A 16,770-nucleotide genomic window follows, 5' to 3' on the forward strand; every position below is an offset into this window, starting at 1 on the left:
GGGGAAAAGGTGGCCTGGGGCTAGTTGTGTTGCAAGTGGGGATGCTTTGGTTGAGATTTCCTGCATGGCAGAATGGGACTGGACTGGATGGCTCTTGGGGTCTCTTCCAACTCTATGATTCTATGGTGCAATTCTATGATTCTATTCCTCCTTCCCCTCCCTTCCCTCTCTTTCCCAGCCAGGGCCACCTGCTCCAGGCCGGCCTCCCTCCCTCCCTCCGGGCGCACAGGTGTCGCTGATTGGGCGGGATATGCAAATGCTACCGTGACGTCACGCAGCGCTGGTCCAGACAGCAGAAATAGGGCAGGAGGAAGTCAGCGGAGCCGCATTTGCTCCTCTGCGCGCGCTGCCGAAGCTGCTGCTTTCCTGGAAGGGCTGCTGAGGGATCAGTCTTTGCTCTGCCTCCAGCTGCCCGGGGCCCGAATCCCTTTGCATGCTCTCCTGCTGGAGGCTCCCGCCCAGCCTTCCTCCTCCTCCCTTCCTCAAGGAGATTTCGGGGGGCAAACCCCGACATCCCCCCCTCCCCCGGGCTCCGTCTCCCGCCGCCTTTCAGGTAAGTGGCCAAGTGGGGAATGGAGGGCTGGGTGGGGGGGCAGAGGAGAAGAAGCGGACCCCCTCTCCTTTACCCCGAAGCCCCCCAAGGAGAGGGCATGGCCCCCAGGCGAGGCTTCTCCCTCAGCCACTCAAAGCCAGAGTCATGAAGCGAAGGAGCCAGAGTTTGCCCACTTCGAACAGAGAGGCGCCCCAATGTAATGGGAAGGGGGGCATTGGGGGAAAGGAGAGGCATGGAAGAGGCAGGCTGCTGTCCAGGGAGGCCAAGGAAGCCTCCTCCACCCCAGCCCTGGAGCTGTTCGTTTTTCTCCAGGAGGGATGACTCTTGCCCCCTCTTTCTCTTTCTTTCACACACACAGAGGATGGAGGGGGGGGGAGAGATGAATGGCTGCTGCTCTTGTGGCACTTCATTTTTAAATTATTGTTGTTGTTGTTTTTGCCAAAGCAGTCCCTCCAGGCCTCTCTCTTTCCCTCTATTTTTTGGCGAGACAGATGGAGTGCAACTTTGCGCTGGACGCCTCCATTGCAGCCTTTGCAGCAGATTTCAGGTGGTTCGAGAGAGGGGCTTTGGACCCGAAGGAGACCGAGCGAGAGAGGTTTTCCTTCTGGCTGGAAGACCGAGGCTCCTCTTCCTTCCCTTCTCTCTCTGTCCTCCGCGGGGAGTTGGGAGGGGTTTCTTTCCGTGGCTTTGCCCTTCTGCGTTCCTTGGGCTCCTCTCTGGGCCCCACAACAAACTCCAACTCCCAGAATTCCATAGCCTTGAGCCAGACAAAGAGTTGAAGTGGGGCCAAACTGGGTTATCTCTCCAGTCTGGATGCAGCCTTAGTTAGGCTTCTTGATCGGAGAGAGGCTCTTCTTGTCATGTCTGCAATGGATGCAGAATGAATCGTTTTGTTGTTGTTGTCGTGTGCCTTCAAGTCATTTCTGACTTATGGCGACCCAAAGGAGAGCCTATCATGGGGTTTTCTTGGCAAGGTTTCTGCAGAGGAGTTTTGCCCTTGACTATCCCTGAGGAGGCTGAGAGAGTGTGACTTGGCCATGGCCCAGCAGGGAATCGAAGCTGGTCTCCCGATTGTATCCCAATGCTCAAACCACTCCTGACCTGCTTCAAAGTGCTTTCTTTGTACTTACTTGCCATACAGCTCCATGGACCCATGGTGCATAAGGATGTTCTGTAGGAAGAAACTGAATCTAGAGAGGAGCTGAAACCAAGGAAGGTGTATATGTTGTACATGTGTGTGCTGTGGTGGTGGTGTTGGGGAGATACTTGTATGATATCAAAGTATTCCCTCCCATCGTCATTGTACACACACTGTTCCTTCATAGTTTCAATGAAGTTGTGCAACAAACTCTGGGAAGCTAAGGGTGAGATGGTCAGGCAGGCTGCAGTCCTCTGCCCCTTTATATGAAGCCTCATTGAACTAACTCCATGGGCTTTGCTCTGAATTAGACACGTTTAAGATGTTGCTGAGATTATATCTGGAAAGTATAGTCCTGGTGAGTTAATGTTGTTAAACATTTGCCAAGAAGTTTAGTTCCATAGTCTGAGGTGGTGATGGCATTCACTCCTAAAATAAGACTAAATGTACAGAGTTAGCTTACTAGACAACCAACTGCTTATAATTTGATTTACCTTGGAAATCAAAATTTTGTCACTAATTTGTATAGAGACTGTCAAAATGTAGCTGTATGTCTTTTGGACAGCCAACTAGCAGTTCAAGTGCCTTTGAAACAAATGTGGACTAGAAACTGCATTCTGCTTCATATAAACATAAAAAGCTTAGACAAGTGAAAACATGTTTTAAAAAACTCCTATGTGTTTTCTTTCTTTCCTTTGCTGGAATATAATAAAAACTAAATAGAGGTTTAGCCTCAAGAGTTTCCTAAAACTGACTGAGCTAAAACACATCTATGATAGGAAAACAACCCTACTGGCAAAACCAAGCTGAAAAGGTATAATAGTAGCTGTGTATCTAGAAATGTTGAGTATGCTGTTATCTTTGTTATAAAGTCTTGACTTGAACTGCAATGATTCAGAGAGTAAGCCACAAGTAATTAAAGTCTAACACTACTTAAAATAATGATGTGCCATCCATGGGGAAAAAGAGAAGGGTTAAAGATATTCTTGTGTTCGTTCACTGTAATGTTTATTTAGAAGTTACAAGCAACTTACAAATGCAGGCTATATTCTTATGCTCTAACTTAAGAGGGTAGGATTTAGGAGGCTAAAAAAGCGGTTCCAGAATTGCTTCAAGAAGTTTTCTCCCGAAGTCATCTGAAAGGTTGCAAAGGAAAGTTTCTTATCGAAATTTTCTCTTAGTCTCATGTCACACCTTCATATTTTTGAATGTTGAAACCATAGCAGTTTTGATAGTGCATGTCCATTGAAAGCATCTTGGAAACTATAGGAAACAGCCTGGAAGTCTGGCAAAAGGAACCCTTCACCTCAGTTGCCCAGCACCAAGGAGCTGTCCATGAGCCATGGTTCTGAAATGCTCCCTTAGAATGGTAGTTTTGCCTTTTTTTGCCTTGTTTTGCCCCTAGGTGTCGCCTCTGCAGCTACTCTGGATTTAAATTTCTCGAAAGAACGGTTCTTTATTGTAAATAACGTTTCCTCTCAAATTCAGCAGGGCAAATAGCTGTCTTTGCTTGATGGCTGCGCAAACTTCCTTCCCCTGCTGTCTCTTTTCTGTTTGCATGCTCCTGTATAGTTTCTGTATCCTCTTCAAGCTCTGCCTGTAATGTGTACTTCTGTGCACTTCAGTAGAAGAAAATGGAAATATTTATTTTCAGAGGACTAGCACACCTTATTTTTAATACCCCTCTTGAAAAAACATACCTAAAAATGAAAGCACGTAATGGCTGACTGCATATGTTTATCCAATCCTTCAGATCTTCATGTATTTTCAGTCATTTGAAGTAACAGTTGATTCAAACTGAGCTTATGCTCTTAAAAGGACAAATCGGTATTGCTTTCAGATCTGCTCTTGAAAGTGCCATCTCATGGGTGGTTGTTGCCTTTTGCAATATTAAAGAAATAACTTTATTAGCATATCTTGTTGCAATGGGTAACAAAACCATCAAAGCAGCTGAGATAAATTAGATGGGCAGAGAAAGTAGAAATCACAGTAGAATAATATAATATTAATTTAAAAAATGAACAAAAAATGTCCTTGAACCAAACTGGCACGAGTGACATCCAATCAAACGTCCATGGAAAAATGATTTCTCAAATCTTGCATCACCATACAGTATGAAGGCCCTGTAGCCACTTTTCATGTGTTAACCTCTGGGGGGGCAGGGTATCAAAATATATGTAGAAGGAGATAATATTTCAGGTATCTCCCTGCAAGACTGTAATTTGGCTTTCAAAGGAAGCTTTCACATTTTAAATTGTATATAGAAATGAATAGATGATGGCTGGAGTTATTAAAACTGTGGGAGAAATATTCTTCCAGTGTCAGACAAAGTTATTTTGAATTATCCTGCCAATTGAGGTTTCTGTGAAGACTTCAAAACCAACCCCACATATAACAAATTACAATACTCTTCCCTAAAGGTTACCAAGAAAATGTATGGCTGGCCAGGCTATTTTTGTCTAGATGGGATTGCAGCTGTGTGTTGATCTAAGCTTGTGAAAAGTGCTATATGCCATGGAAGCCTCCTAAGCCACTGGATCAAGCACAACTTGTAGACTATGAAACTGACACTTCAGGAGCAGTTAAGGTCTTTCTAGAACATACTTTTCTTGTAATGTGCTGTTGGGTAACATTCCTGATAGGAGATATTAAGCCACCACAAAAAAGTGTTATGCCTTTTCATTGTGTGTTGTTCATTACCACATTGATAGTTATAAGAACTTTCAAATGCCTCATGGCTGACTTTTCTGTTGCACATAATGAGTGAAATTCAGCTTCTTCCATTTTTGTTATAAACACTCAGGCTTTCTAGTCTACTGACCTCATGGTCTGTAATGCTTGGAAAAGCCATAGCATTTAATGTTCATATTTTCTACGAATTCAACATCTTTTCCCCCACACACACTTACTTGCACAAAAACAAATGTTGCTGCTAATGTACCAGTAGTATACAATGATTTTCTATCTATTTCAAATCATGAAATTATCCAAGCATAGCCTGATCACATTGTACATTATGTTTGTTTTCCCATCAATATTAGCCAGGGAAAGTCCCAGACAGATATACCTGCATGTTTCATTGCTTGAGCTTTCAAAGTCAAGCCGTTCTCCACATTTCAGTTTTTGATCATGTATCTATTTCCAAGCAGATAAATTACTGTAGGTCCCACTATATAATATGTCTGAATACAACTAGACTGAACATGGTTATATAAAATTTTGCTGAAGTTTGCATGATCAGTGTATCTCATAGTCAAAAGTTGAAAGAAGCTTTTGCTGCCTCAAGGTCATATTGATAATGCAGAATGACAAGGTAGAGAGATAGGCATAATGCTAATGTTCTGGTGTGGGAACCAGCTTTACTTTTTAGATTTGAAGTGCATGCTTCACTTCCACAAAATCAAGCGGAGATACTGTCACATGCTTTTCTTTATTTTGAACAATATGTGTTCAACTATTTCATAATGATGGCCATACCAAAAGCAATATATGGACGGTTTATATGCTTCTGTTTGTGATTGCTACAAGGTTAAAACATGAAGACTGGGGAAGTGATTTGGTCATCCACATGGAATGCTTGTGAGTCTTAATTCAGCTGTGGTGAAATCACCCGTGTTCTTATTATTCATCTGTTTTCATGACATAACCAGGGTATTGGGGACACACCTTGATTTGGACCATTGCTAGCATGCATACACAAGCCCTGCACCTTACAGATGACTTCTCTTGCCGCTCTAAGAATATTTGTGACTCATTTGGCACTGTGTATTAGAACTATGCAAGCAATCTGACCAAATAACAAGGCAGACCAGGCTTAGTGGGATCAATTATATGAGCTCCCAAGTAAGAACAGACTGTTTAAATTTCTTCTTGAAACAGAATAGAGTACTCTAAAGCAGTTTGAACAGATCAGAAGATGCAGAAAAGAGACTAATTAACATGAACATATTAGTAAAATGTCAAGGTGGTTTGATGACGAGAAGGGAGCTGGAAGCTGGACCTTGCTCACTGACAGTTTTGTTCCATCTGGGGCAAGATTCCCACCAGCTCTCTTCAGTCACAGTGCTTATGAAAAGAAACTGTGTGTGGTCACTGAAGTTATATAATCAATTATTTCTTTCTGATGTTTTTTTCATGTTGAGTTAGTAGCATGTAGTGAAAGAGCTGTGGTTAGGGGTGAACATTTGTTCATTGTCATCTGAATTGGTCTCACTGTGTCTCCTGCTTTGTTTTTTATTTGTTTAGTAGCCTAACTTAATCTTAAATTTGCTTGCCTCATTAGACAAATTTATGTGTTTCATGTAGGGCTGGGGGAAATGTGAGTTATAGGCTTCATGTAGACCCCAGAGTTATTTTTGTGGCCCACCATGAGTTAAATTTTCACCCCAAATGCCTTCTAGGGAATGTGGAGGCACTTTCACCATGTTTATGTGCCCCTGGAGCCAATATATCCCATTTTAAGAAAAATACAGGCTATGAATCCAATAAATAAATACACTTGTCCCTCCATATTCGCTAGGGTTAGGGGCCCAAGGCCCCCCCGTGAATATGGAAAAACCACAAATAACAAAAACATCATGTTTTTTTTATCACAGAGGGCACCTCTCCAGGAATCTCTAGGTCCTCCAGTGCAACTCTGTGCTCAATGTCCAACAGACACTGACCAGAGAACTGCACTCAAGGAGCTATAAATGCCCAGTGGAGTCTTCTCTTTAGGAATCTCTAGGTCTTTCAGTGCAACTTTTAGTTAAACTTGACCATAGAGTTGTACTGGAGGACCTAGATATTACCAGAGGGAACATATTAATCAAATCCGTGAATAACCAAATCCGCAAATATCAAATCTACAAATATGGAGGGATGAGTGTAATTAAAACTTAGTTCCAGGAGAGGACTTTCTTCTTCTTTTTCAACTTCATCTTCTTTAAACAAGAATGGAAAAGAAATTCACTTGCTGTTGTTAAAAGTCTCTCCTGGGCCTAAAATACCCAGAGGAGGGTAAAAAATATGGAGGAAATGCCCTAGACATCACCAGAGGATGTTTGGAGACATTTGGCTCCATGGTACAGAGGGGTGTGTGGCCCTCCAAGGACTCAAAGTTATTTATTTCATTTATATGTCACCTTTCTCTTGGAAAGGGACCCAAGGCAGCTCACAGACCAAGTTCTCTAATGCAACCACTTCGCTTTTCATAGTTGCCCACCTCTGGTTTAATTAGTTTCTCTTCGTGCTAGGGAATGAAGCATATTCCCCCTCTGTTCCAGTTGTTGTAACTCAGCTTATTTGGGGGAGGGGGAGATAGGCATTTTGAGTCACCATAGAAAAGGTTGTACATAGTACGTACATTCTGAGGTGGGAGTAATTGCTAGGATTGCTGTCTGCCTTGACTTTATTGCAAACAGCAAAAAGTAAAAGGTAAATGTTTCTCCTTTGACATGATTGTCAAATCATATCTGACTGTAGAGTGTAGTGCTCATCTCCATTACTAAGCTGAGGGAATCATCGTTGTCAAAGACAATCCCATGGTTATGTGGCCAGCATGACTACATGGAACACTGTTACTTTCCCACTGGAATGGTACCTATTTATCTGCTTGCTCTTTTACATGCTTTCAAAGTGCTAGGTTGGCAGAAACTGGAACTAGTGATGGGAGCTCACTCTGTCACAAGACCTTGTGGTCTTGAACTGTCTTGAATTGCCAATCTGCTGACCTTGCAGTCAGCACAGTAGGTGTCTTAACTGCTAGGCCAAACAGGCATTTTAAAAAGAACATCTAAAGCACTACTGTTCTGATGCAGTACTGTATCTTCAGTGGCAGCATGAAGTGGTCTTGTTCAGAGCAGAAACAAAAAAGTCAAAGCAGCCAGGCACCAGGGACAAGACTGTTATGGTGTGGAGCGGGGAAGGATGATAGCAGCTCTCTCTCCCCAAGCCCAGCCAGGAGGCTTATGCAGACAAGTAGGGGTATAGGGAGTGAGGGCCACAAGAGAGTAATTTCCAACAATCAGCCCAGGTCATCAGATGTCTTAAGGGGCAGCAAGAGGAGCATCAGAGGCATTTCACCAGTTGGACAGACGGTGATAAAGTATGCCGCTTCACTTCTCTACTGCTTTATGTTGACTGGATCTCACCATTTGGTTTGATGATACAGTAAAGCAAAAATAAGCACCTATTCTTCAAGTACGCTGTCATTTATTATCACTACTATTATCGTGTAGTTAAATTGTACTAGACATATGGTGTGGTGGTGTCAGTGCCAGAACAAAACTACTGTGAAATTACCTACAAAGTCATACAGGCGACGATATTACAGACTTTTGGATTTTCCAAAGAAACTCAAGAGCAGAGATCTGATGATCCATATCCCCAGTTCCAGTTCAGAGTTCAGATCAATCCAATTCAAATTGGATCCAGATCTGAATTGCTAAATTAGGCTTAAAAATAAATGAGGGCTGCTGTGTACAGCCCTATTGTATATCACAAGATTACATAACAGTGTAAAGACAGGAAAACACTTTTCCTCAAGGCTGTATGATCTTGTTGGGTCCATTATATCAAATTACCTTCCTAAATAACATTTTATCTGTTATGAGCTAATTAAGCTATTAACTCTTCATGCCTCTATTCCCCCCCCCCCCCCCCCCCCCCAGTTTCAGCTTGAACTGCACAATATGCACAATGGACTACTTGAGACTACTGAAATTCTCTTTAAAATACAGAACTACTTCTACATTTTTGCAAACTTTCTTAATGTTTACTGAGTAATAGTAGGCACAGTGATAATGTGCGTTTCTCACAAGTTGTTCAGTTTATCAGCTCATGACTTACAGCATCATAAAATGCTACATGAAAAAGAAAATAAGCGTTTCCTCTCAAATTCAGCAGGGCAAATAGCTGTCTTTGCTTGATGGCTGCGCAAACTTCCTTCCCCTGCTGTCTTTTTTCTGTTTGCATGCTCCTGTATAGTTTCTGTATCCTCTTCAAGCTCTGCCTGTAATGTGTACTTCTGTGCACTTCAGTAGAAGAAAATGGAAATATTTATTTTCAGAGGACTAGCACACCTTATTTTTAATACCCCTCTTGAAAAAACATACCTAAAAATGAAAGCACGTAATGGCTGACTGCATATGTTTATCCAATCCTTCAGATCTTCATGTATTTTCAGTCATTTGAAGTAATAGTTGGTTCAAACTGAGCTTATGCTCTTAAAAGGACAAATTGGTATTGCTTTCAGATCTGCTCTTGAAAGTGCTATCTCATGGGTGGTTGTTGCTTTTTGCAATATTAAAAAAATAACTTTATTAGCATATCTTGTTGCAATGGGTAACAAGACCATCAAAGCAGCTGAGAAAAATTAGATGGGCAGAGAAATCAGACAACCATGCACACTTAATAGTTTTTCATGTCCCTAAGGAATAGTTGTATAATGCAGAATATTTGTACACTCATGAAGGAAGCTACCAAAATCACTGTTTTCCACATTTTCTTCCCTTTCTATTATCCCTAGTCCATCTCCATCATGTGGATTTTTTCTTCAGCCATTATTTGTATTTAATTTACCCTAGGCTAATATTTTAAGTTCATATAATGACTGACTGATTAGTTGATTTGATTTACATCTGACCTTTCTCCAATGGCTTGAAAGAAAGTTGGCTTCCAACATAATTTTAAAAACAAGCAAACAGAAAACCATAATAAACTATGTGTATTGAAATACAAATTTAATTGGTCTAACAGTTAAAGCATAAAACAATTTAAAACTCACTAATAATTAAATAAATACCTTAAAACTCCTGTTGATCCATTTAAAGCTCACCTTTTATCAGGCAGGCAGTTGCTGATGGACTCCCTGAAAAGAAATGTCTTTGTGAAGTTGAAGGCGTTCATGGCCAGCATCCATCGTTTTTTGTGGGTTTTTCAGGCTGTGTGGCCATGTTCTAGAAGAGTTTATTCCTGACATTTTGCCAGCATCTGTGGCTGCCACAGATGCTGGCCAAATGTCAGGAATAAACTCTTCTAGAACATGGCCACATAGCCTGAAAAACCCACAAAAAACTATAGAGATGTCTTTGCCTGTCGGTAGTTGGAAGGAAAACAGAGATGGGACTCTTTGCTGTCCTTGCAATGGGGTTCTATTGTCTGGGCACAGCTACTGGAAAGATCCTCTCTTGTATTCTCATAAAGCATGCTTCTGAGGGTGATAGAGCTAAAAGGAGGACTTGTTCTTCAAATAGCAAACATAGGTAGACTTGTATGAGAGAATACGGTCTTTATGAGTGCCTGAAGTCATGTTGTATATATCAGTATAAGCCAAGGGGAGGGGGAGGGAAAATACGCATGTACTGACATTTTATTTTAAGAAGTTCAGCCCTTGATCATACCTCAAGACAGCGATATTGAGGACAGAGCAAGTGCCTCAAGTTTTATGCTGTTCAGTTTGTTACAAATGCTCCTTTGTAAATGTGTCTCAAATGTAATGCATGACAAATTTAACACATTGCACTTGGTGCCATTTAGGGATTTAATTTATCAAAATCGTAGATAATAATCTGCAACAGTATAGCTATTTAATTAGAGCTGTTATTTAACTTCATGAGAGTGTGATGGGGACAGTATAGTGTTATGCAATAAATTTTATTATTATTATATTATTATTTTCCTTGGATTATCAGTATCGTGCAAAACTTTTGGGTAATAAAGTTGTTTTCTAAAGTGCACAGTGTATAGCTGAAGAAGAAATGAATAACTGTGTGAAGCTGAAAGCCAAATTAGTTTTGGAGGCTGATTGTATTAGAATATATTCATACATTGTACATTTCAATGTACAGTATCTGAAGGGTTTCATTTTTCTTTCTTGCTACCCATGTATTGTTTTTCGGCCTTTTGGCTAAGATCAAGTATAGATACCCATGTATGCCTTTCCATGTTTAATATTTTAGTCCTTTCAGTCTCATACTTAAAACTGAAAGTAGTTCTGGACATCTTGCATGTACTGCTTCTTAAGCATCCATGATTTTTGTGTCAAACTCTTGTTAGAACAATGATTTTTTTCTAACTTTACAACTATGTTTTAGTTTGCTCTTCAACTGCCAACTATTCCTTTGTCTACATTTTTTTACTGTTATTTTGGTAGATGTCTTGATCATCTTTTAAAATGGAATAGTGCTTTCTTAACTTTTTATGTAGTTGCACTATGTCCCTCTCAAAATTAAAAAAAGAGGAAGTGTATGGATGAAGACGAATGAAGGGAGAAAGGAGGGCACCACTGCAGTATGAACATACATTACCATCACTGTGAGATGTGGTGTTCATGGAATAATATGTTTACAGTGGGAGTAGGGCATCCACTCAGAAGTCAGGCTTTAGAGTTTTAGCTTTCATGCTGATTTCATAATTAAGTGCTTTATGTACTGATGACATCTGATTTTACTGGATTAAGGAATCCATGACTGGGGTTTGGGAATGCTTGATCCCATCTTGCCAGCGTTAGGATCTGATACAGGCAGCAATATTGTTTTCTCTTAGTGTGTTTTTGCTAATGCTCCTCCACTCCCTCATGTCACAACATCTGTTCAAGCAATTATCTTTTAATACGTGGAAGCTGTACAACATGCATTTGTCAGACTGTTCAGAAGTCATAAGGGTTTCAAGTATGCCATTCTGATTTAATTAGTGCAGAACATGCTATTTTCTGTGCAACTGTGGCTGAAACATCTATATGGCATCAGGCTTTTGGCTTGGAAAAGGAAGTTCCCTGAACATCCAAAAAAGTGTTATTGTTCATCTCTCTGTAATGCCACATTACCTTTTCTAATTCCTCTCATTTCTTATCTACAAAAAAAAAAAAAATTAGTAATTCTGCACTTGGGTCACTACCATGAGGTTCATTCACAACCATTCCTTAATATATTGTCAGTGATCTTTGGCAGTGGAAGAACATTGATAAAGAATCTAGGAGACTATGATTTCAAAAGTGCAATGACTTTTTGTTTTATTTTGCAAATGCTATACTGTGTAATTAAAAGTAGCCTATAAAGTAGATAAGTATTATCATGCTGATATAGCGTGGTAATGAATGAGATAGATAGTAGTGCTGTGCTTAGATAAAGCAATAGTTTGTCACTTCATAGTTTACAGTTCAATTTGTTACTGAGTTTTACATTTAGCAGGCAATTCTATCCATGTATTCTGGATAGGGTTAACTTGGATGCACAAGGTGTATCAACATCTATACATATCTGTTTTAACTTTTGCAAGCTGATGAGTATCAGGGCTGGAAAAAGGTTGGGCATGAGTTAACAGCATCACAGGCAGGCTCTCCCACCACTGTAACTTTGCCTATGTAGAAAAGAATAAGCTCCTCTCAGAGAGATTGGTAGGAGGCTGATCAAGGTTTCCAGTCATGTAGAGAACCATATGCAGAAGATATCCTTTCCATTTTTTTCTCTCTCCATGTGAACAGAGCAATGACAGATGGGGAGGGGGTTGTCTGCTCACTCTTCTAGCCTGTTAAAACTAACCCCTGAATTGAACTTCACTGTATGGCAAGGACAGTTCTAGGTTCAACAGAAACAAATGTAAATAAAATTACAGTGTACAATTTGATATTCACAAAATATTTCTCATGCTGGTAGCCAAAATAGCAGTTTCATTTTAGGAAACATTACAAATAAATTACTACAGTTCCTTATGTGACCCCCTGATAAGAAACAATTAGAGACCGGTCTCATTACTGCCATTTTTAGGTAAGGTGAGCGAGAGAGCAGTTGCCTTCCAACTCCAATCTGTCTTGGATGAAACCAATTATCTGGACCCATTTCAAACTGGCTTCAGAATGGGATATGGAGTTGGGACTGCCATGGTCGCCTTAGTCGATGATCTCCATCTGGGCATCGACAGGGGAAGTGTGGCCTTGTTGGTGCTATTGGACATCTCAGCGGCTTTCAATACCATCGAACACTGTATCCTCCTGGAACGCCTGAGGGAGTTGGGTATCGGGCGCACTGCGCTCCAGTGGTTCTGTTCCTACCTCTCTGGCAGATTCCAGATGGTGCAGTTGGGGGACATATGCTCCTCTAAGAGGGAATTGACATCTGGTGTCCCTCAGGGAGCTATATTGTCCCCCACTTTGTTTAATATTTACATGAAATCGCTGGGAGAGATCATCCGAAGACACGGGGCACGGTGTTATCAGTACGCTGATGACACCCAAATATGCTTCTCTGTGTCTCTCACTGATGCAGTGACTAAGGATGGAGTCTCTCCTCTAAATGCCTGCCTGGAGTCAGTAATGGGCTGGATGAGGGAAAACAAAGTCAGTCTGAATCCAGAGAAAACGGAAGTACTGGTGATAGGTTCCCCAGGCCTGGGGAAGGAAATTTATCCACCTGTCCTGAACGGGGTCACACTTCCCCTGAAGGACGAAGTTCGCAGTTTAGGAGTACTTCTGGACTCGTCTCTGCAGTTGACATCTCAAGTAGATGCGACGGTCAGAAGTGCTTTCTATCAACTTCGGTTGATATGCCAACTGCGACCCTACCTGGGCCAAAGGGACCTTGAAACTGTGGTACATGCTCTGGTAACCTCTTGTCTAGATTTCTGTAATGCGCTCTACATGGGGCTACCCTTTTACCAAACCCGGAAGCTTCAGGTAGTACAAAATATTGCAGCCAGATTGGTCACCAGAGCATCCAGGTTTGACCATATAACACCTATTCTGAAAGATCTTCACTGGCTGCCTATTCGCCTCCGAGCGCAATACAAGGTGTTGGTTATCACCTATAAAGCCCTACATGGCTTGGGCCCAAGTTACTTGAGGGACCGCATCTCCCCATATAATCAGCCCCGCACACTTAAGACATCCGGGAAGAACCTGTTGGAAATTCCATCTTCCAAATACGTTGTTACATCCCAGATGGCCTTTTCAGTGGCAGCCCCACAAATCTGGAATGGTCTTCTCGAGGAGCTCCTTCTTGTGACCCCCCTGGAAACATTTAAAAAGAGGCTTAAAATCTTCCTCTTCTGTTTAGCCAATCCTCTCTTGAATGATTGTTTTTTAGATTTTATATAATTTGTATTTTGCATTTTATCTATTTTATGAGATGTTGTAACGGTTTTATTGGTCTGTAAACCACTTTGATCTAAGGAAAAGCGGTATACAAATAAAATTTATTATTATTTATTATATGTGCCTTCAAGACACCTATTGATGTATGTTGTCTCTTTGAATTTCATATGGTTTTCTTAGGCAGGGAATACCCAGAGGTTGTTGCCTTCCTATTAACTATAACATGTAGTATCTGGTATTACCTGGCAGTCTGCATTCAAAATACTGACCAGGTCAGATCTTCTTTAGCTTCTAAGTTCAGATGCATGCTGGTATCTTCAGGATTTTAGGCTGCACAGTTTCTGAACTGGCTGCTTAAGAAATTAAAGACTTAGCCTAGGTAAATGCACTGATACCGTATCAGACTAGAAACAGAAGAAGGTAATACCCTCTTGTAAGGGCAATTCCCTGTAGGAACAAACAAGTGGATGGTCATATATACAACAATATACTAAGAAGAATTTATCTACAGGTAAAAAAAGCTCATTCAACTTTCAGTCCATGCCACCACCACATGTGTTTACCAGAGGATTATTCTGTCTAATTTCCTCATTAATCTGTATTTTAAAAACAAAAGCCACATTTTACTATTTTACTATGCCACTGTATAAATATAAATATAAATATAAATATAAATATATTACACACTGTATTTAATGGGATTAGAGCAGGGGTAGGCAACCTTTTTGAGCCGGGGGCTGGGTTGCTGTCCCTCAGACAACTGGGGGGCCGAAGCCAAAAAATAAATAATTAAATAATTTTTAAACAATTAAATATATAAATAAACCAGGGCAAATGTAGGACAAAATTTTCAAATGGAAGACACTTTTTTTTAAAAAAAATGGAGGACACGTGAAAAAAATTGCTGATTTTTTTTAAAATGTTAATATAAATGCATGTTTCTGAGGCTTCTATAGACAATTGCTCCCCAAAGGCCCTGGCGGCAATCGGCGGCAGGACCAGGCTGGGGCCGGTCTCAAGGCTTCGCCAGGCCGCATCCGGCCCGCGGGCCGCAGGTTGCCTACCCCTGGATTAGAGCATCCTCAGGTTTTGCTATCCACACGGGGTCCTGGAACCTGGAATGCATTTTAAAATTAATTCAAACTTTTTTTTAAGGGAACTGGTTTGCTACATTCAGAGAAGTATGAAATCCAATAGCTATGTTGTAATCTGTACATTTGTATGAAAAGAAGATCATTTTGGAATTTGCAGAGTGAATTCTTCTTTCTCTACAGAGAATAGATTTCACATATGAGTTGTACAGCATCTCACAGTAGGACACTTCCCACATCATTTCATTAGTATCTTAGGAACCAAAATTACATGGACATTTGTTAAGAATAGCCAAGGCTCATCCATAGAGCGCATTCTTTGCATACAAGAGGTTCCTGTTTTCGTCATCAGAATCGCCACATGAGGAGGAAAAAAACTCCTAGCTGAAACCCCAGAGAACTGGTCATCTGACCCTTCGGATTCATCATCAAAAAACAAACAAAACAAACAAAACATTTCCCCAGGACGAAAGAAGACACAAATATGCATAAAATTGTAGAGGCCAAATTATATGTATGGATGCACAATTAAAAATTATGTTTATAAATGAAATGGAATTGTAATAGGTCTAACTTCACTGCTGTTTAGGTTGTAACTGTGGATGGTCACCTTCAGAACCCTTGTTCTCTCTCCTTATGGTCTTATTTTCTTTAAATCAGTCTGATTTAATAGTCTACTGGGCATTCCTTCAATCAGAAGACCTCTTTAAGAAGAAAACTCTGTAAAGGAGGACATACTGTATATCTGATTTCTCTTCACTGTTTAATACGGGATCCGAACCCTGTAGCTGCTGTGCTACATACATGAATAACAATTTTGAGATGAGCAGATGACATCCTCAGGCTTTGAGGATATTTACATATCCTGTAACATATCTTGAAATATAATCTTAAAACCAAGAAGCAGACTGATGTCAATATTGTTGCAATTAAGCTCAAATATTTAGGATCATGCCATCTGTATTCCTATTAATTATCTTTGATTGCTTTTAAAACTGTGTCACGTTTCTGCCACACCACTCTGTTATACAAATGTTACATCTCTTGAACAGAATATAACCCAAGACGTGGCACTAATAAATATGCATAGGTTTGATTGCATTTAACCTCAGTAATTTAAATCAAACTATGTTAAATCCCACTTCATTCCAATGTTATCATCAACTTTGTAATTTCTTGATAGCAAATCTGATTAAACGTAGGATAGCTACTCTAAGCTATGATGAGGAAATATCGCGCATGATGTAACCTGTTGGAAATGATAAATAAACTGAGTTCAGGGAACAGAATAATCTAGTCTTCCATTTGTTTTGTATTTTGCCTGGAAACTAATTGGCAGCCAGGTTAATTACAGGTACTTCTCGTAATGATCCCATAACACCCGTTTTGAAATCCCTTCACTGGCTGCCAATTAGTTTCCTGGCAAGGTACAAGGTGATGGTGATTACCTTTAAAGCCCTACATGGCTTGGGTCCAGAATACTTAAGGGAACACCTTTTTCCATACTATCCATCCTGCACTCTAAGGTCCTCGGGGAAGAATCTACTTCAGCCAAAAAAATCTAGACTAACCTCAGTTACCCAGAGGGCCTTCTCCACTGCTTCTCCACAGCTATGGAATGACCTGCCGAAGGAGATCCATGACATTTCTACTCTTACAGCTTTTAAGAAGGCTCTTAAGATGGATCTCTTCTGGCCCTCCCTCCATACCTACTGTCATCATCAGACATGGGAGGGAGTGAAAAAAAAGGGCCAATTCCATCAGGTCTAGCTGTAAATTCTGTGACTTACGTTACTGTCTTTTATCTTATTTTATTGTATTCTCTGTATTTTTATTGCTGTAACCCACTCGGATTCCTGGGCAGGCTATAAATTATTATTATTATTATTATTATTATTATTATTATTATTATTATTATTAT

General features: G+C 40.6%; 1 protein-coding gene across 3 annotated transcripts in view; it reads left to right on the forward strand.

Moving 5' to 3' along the window:
* Nucleotides 1-353: 353 nt before the first annotated feature.
* Nucleotides 354-16,770, forward strand: part of FSTL4 (follistatin like 4) — a 615,437-nt gene continuing 599,020 nt past the window's right edge. For all 3 annotated transcript variants that reach the window (XM_042455922.1, XM_042455924.1, XM_042455923.1), the window contains exon 1: nucleotides 354-553. The gene's annotated coding sequence lies outside the window, so the exon portion shown is untranslated. The remainder of the gene's footprint in view (nucleotides 554-16,770) is intronic.

The sequence above is a fragment of the Sceloporus undulatus genome, chromosome 2 (genome assembly GCF_019175285.1).
Source record: "Sceloporus undulatus isolate JIND9_A2432 ecotype Alabama chromosome 2, SceUnd_v1.1, whole genome shotgun sequence".
Classification (NCBI taxonomy): Eukaryota; Metazoa; Chordata; class Lepidosauria; order Squamata; family Phrynosomatidae; genus Sceloporus; species Sceloporus undulatus.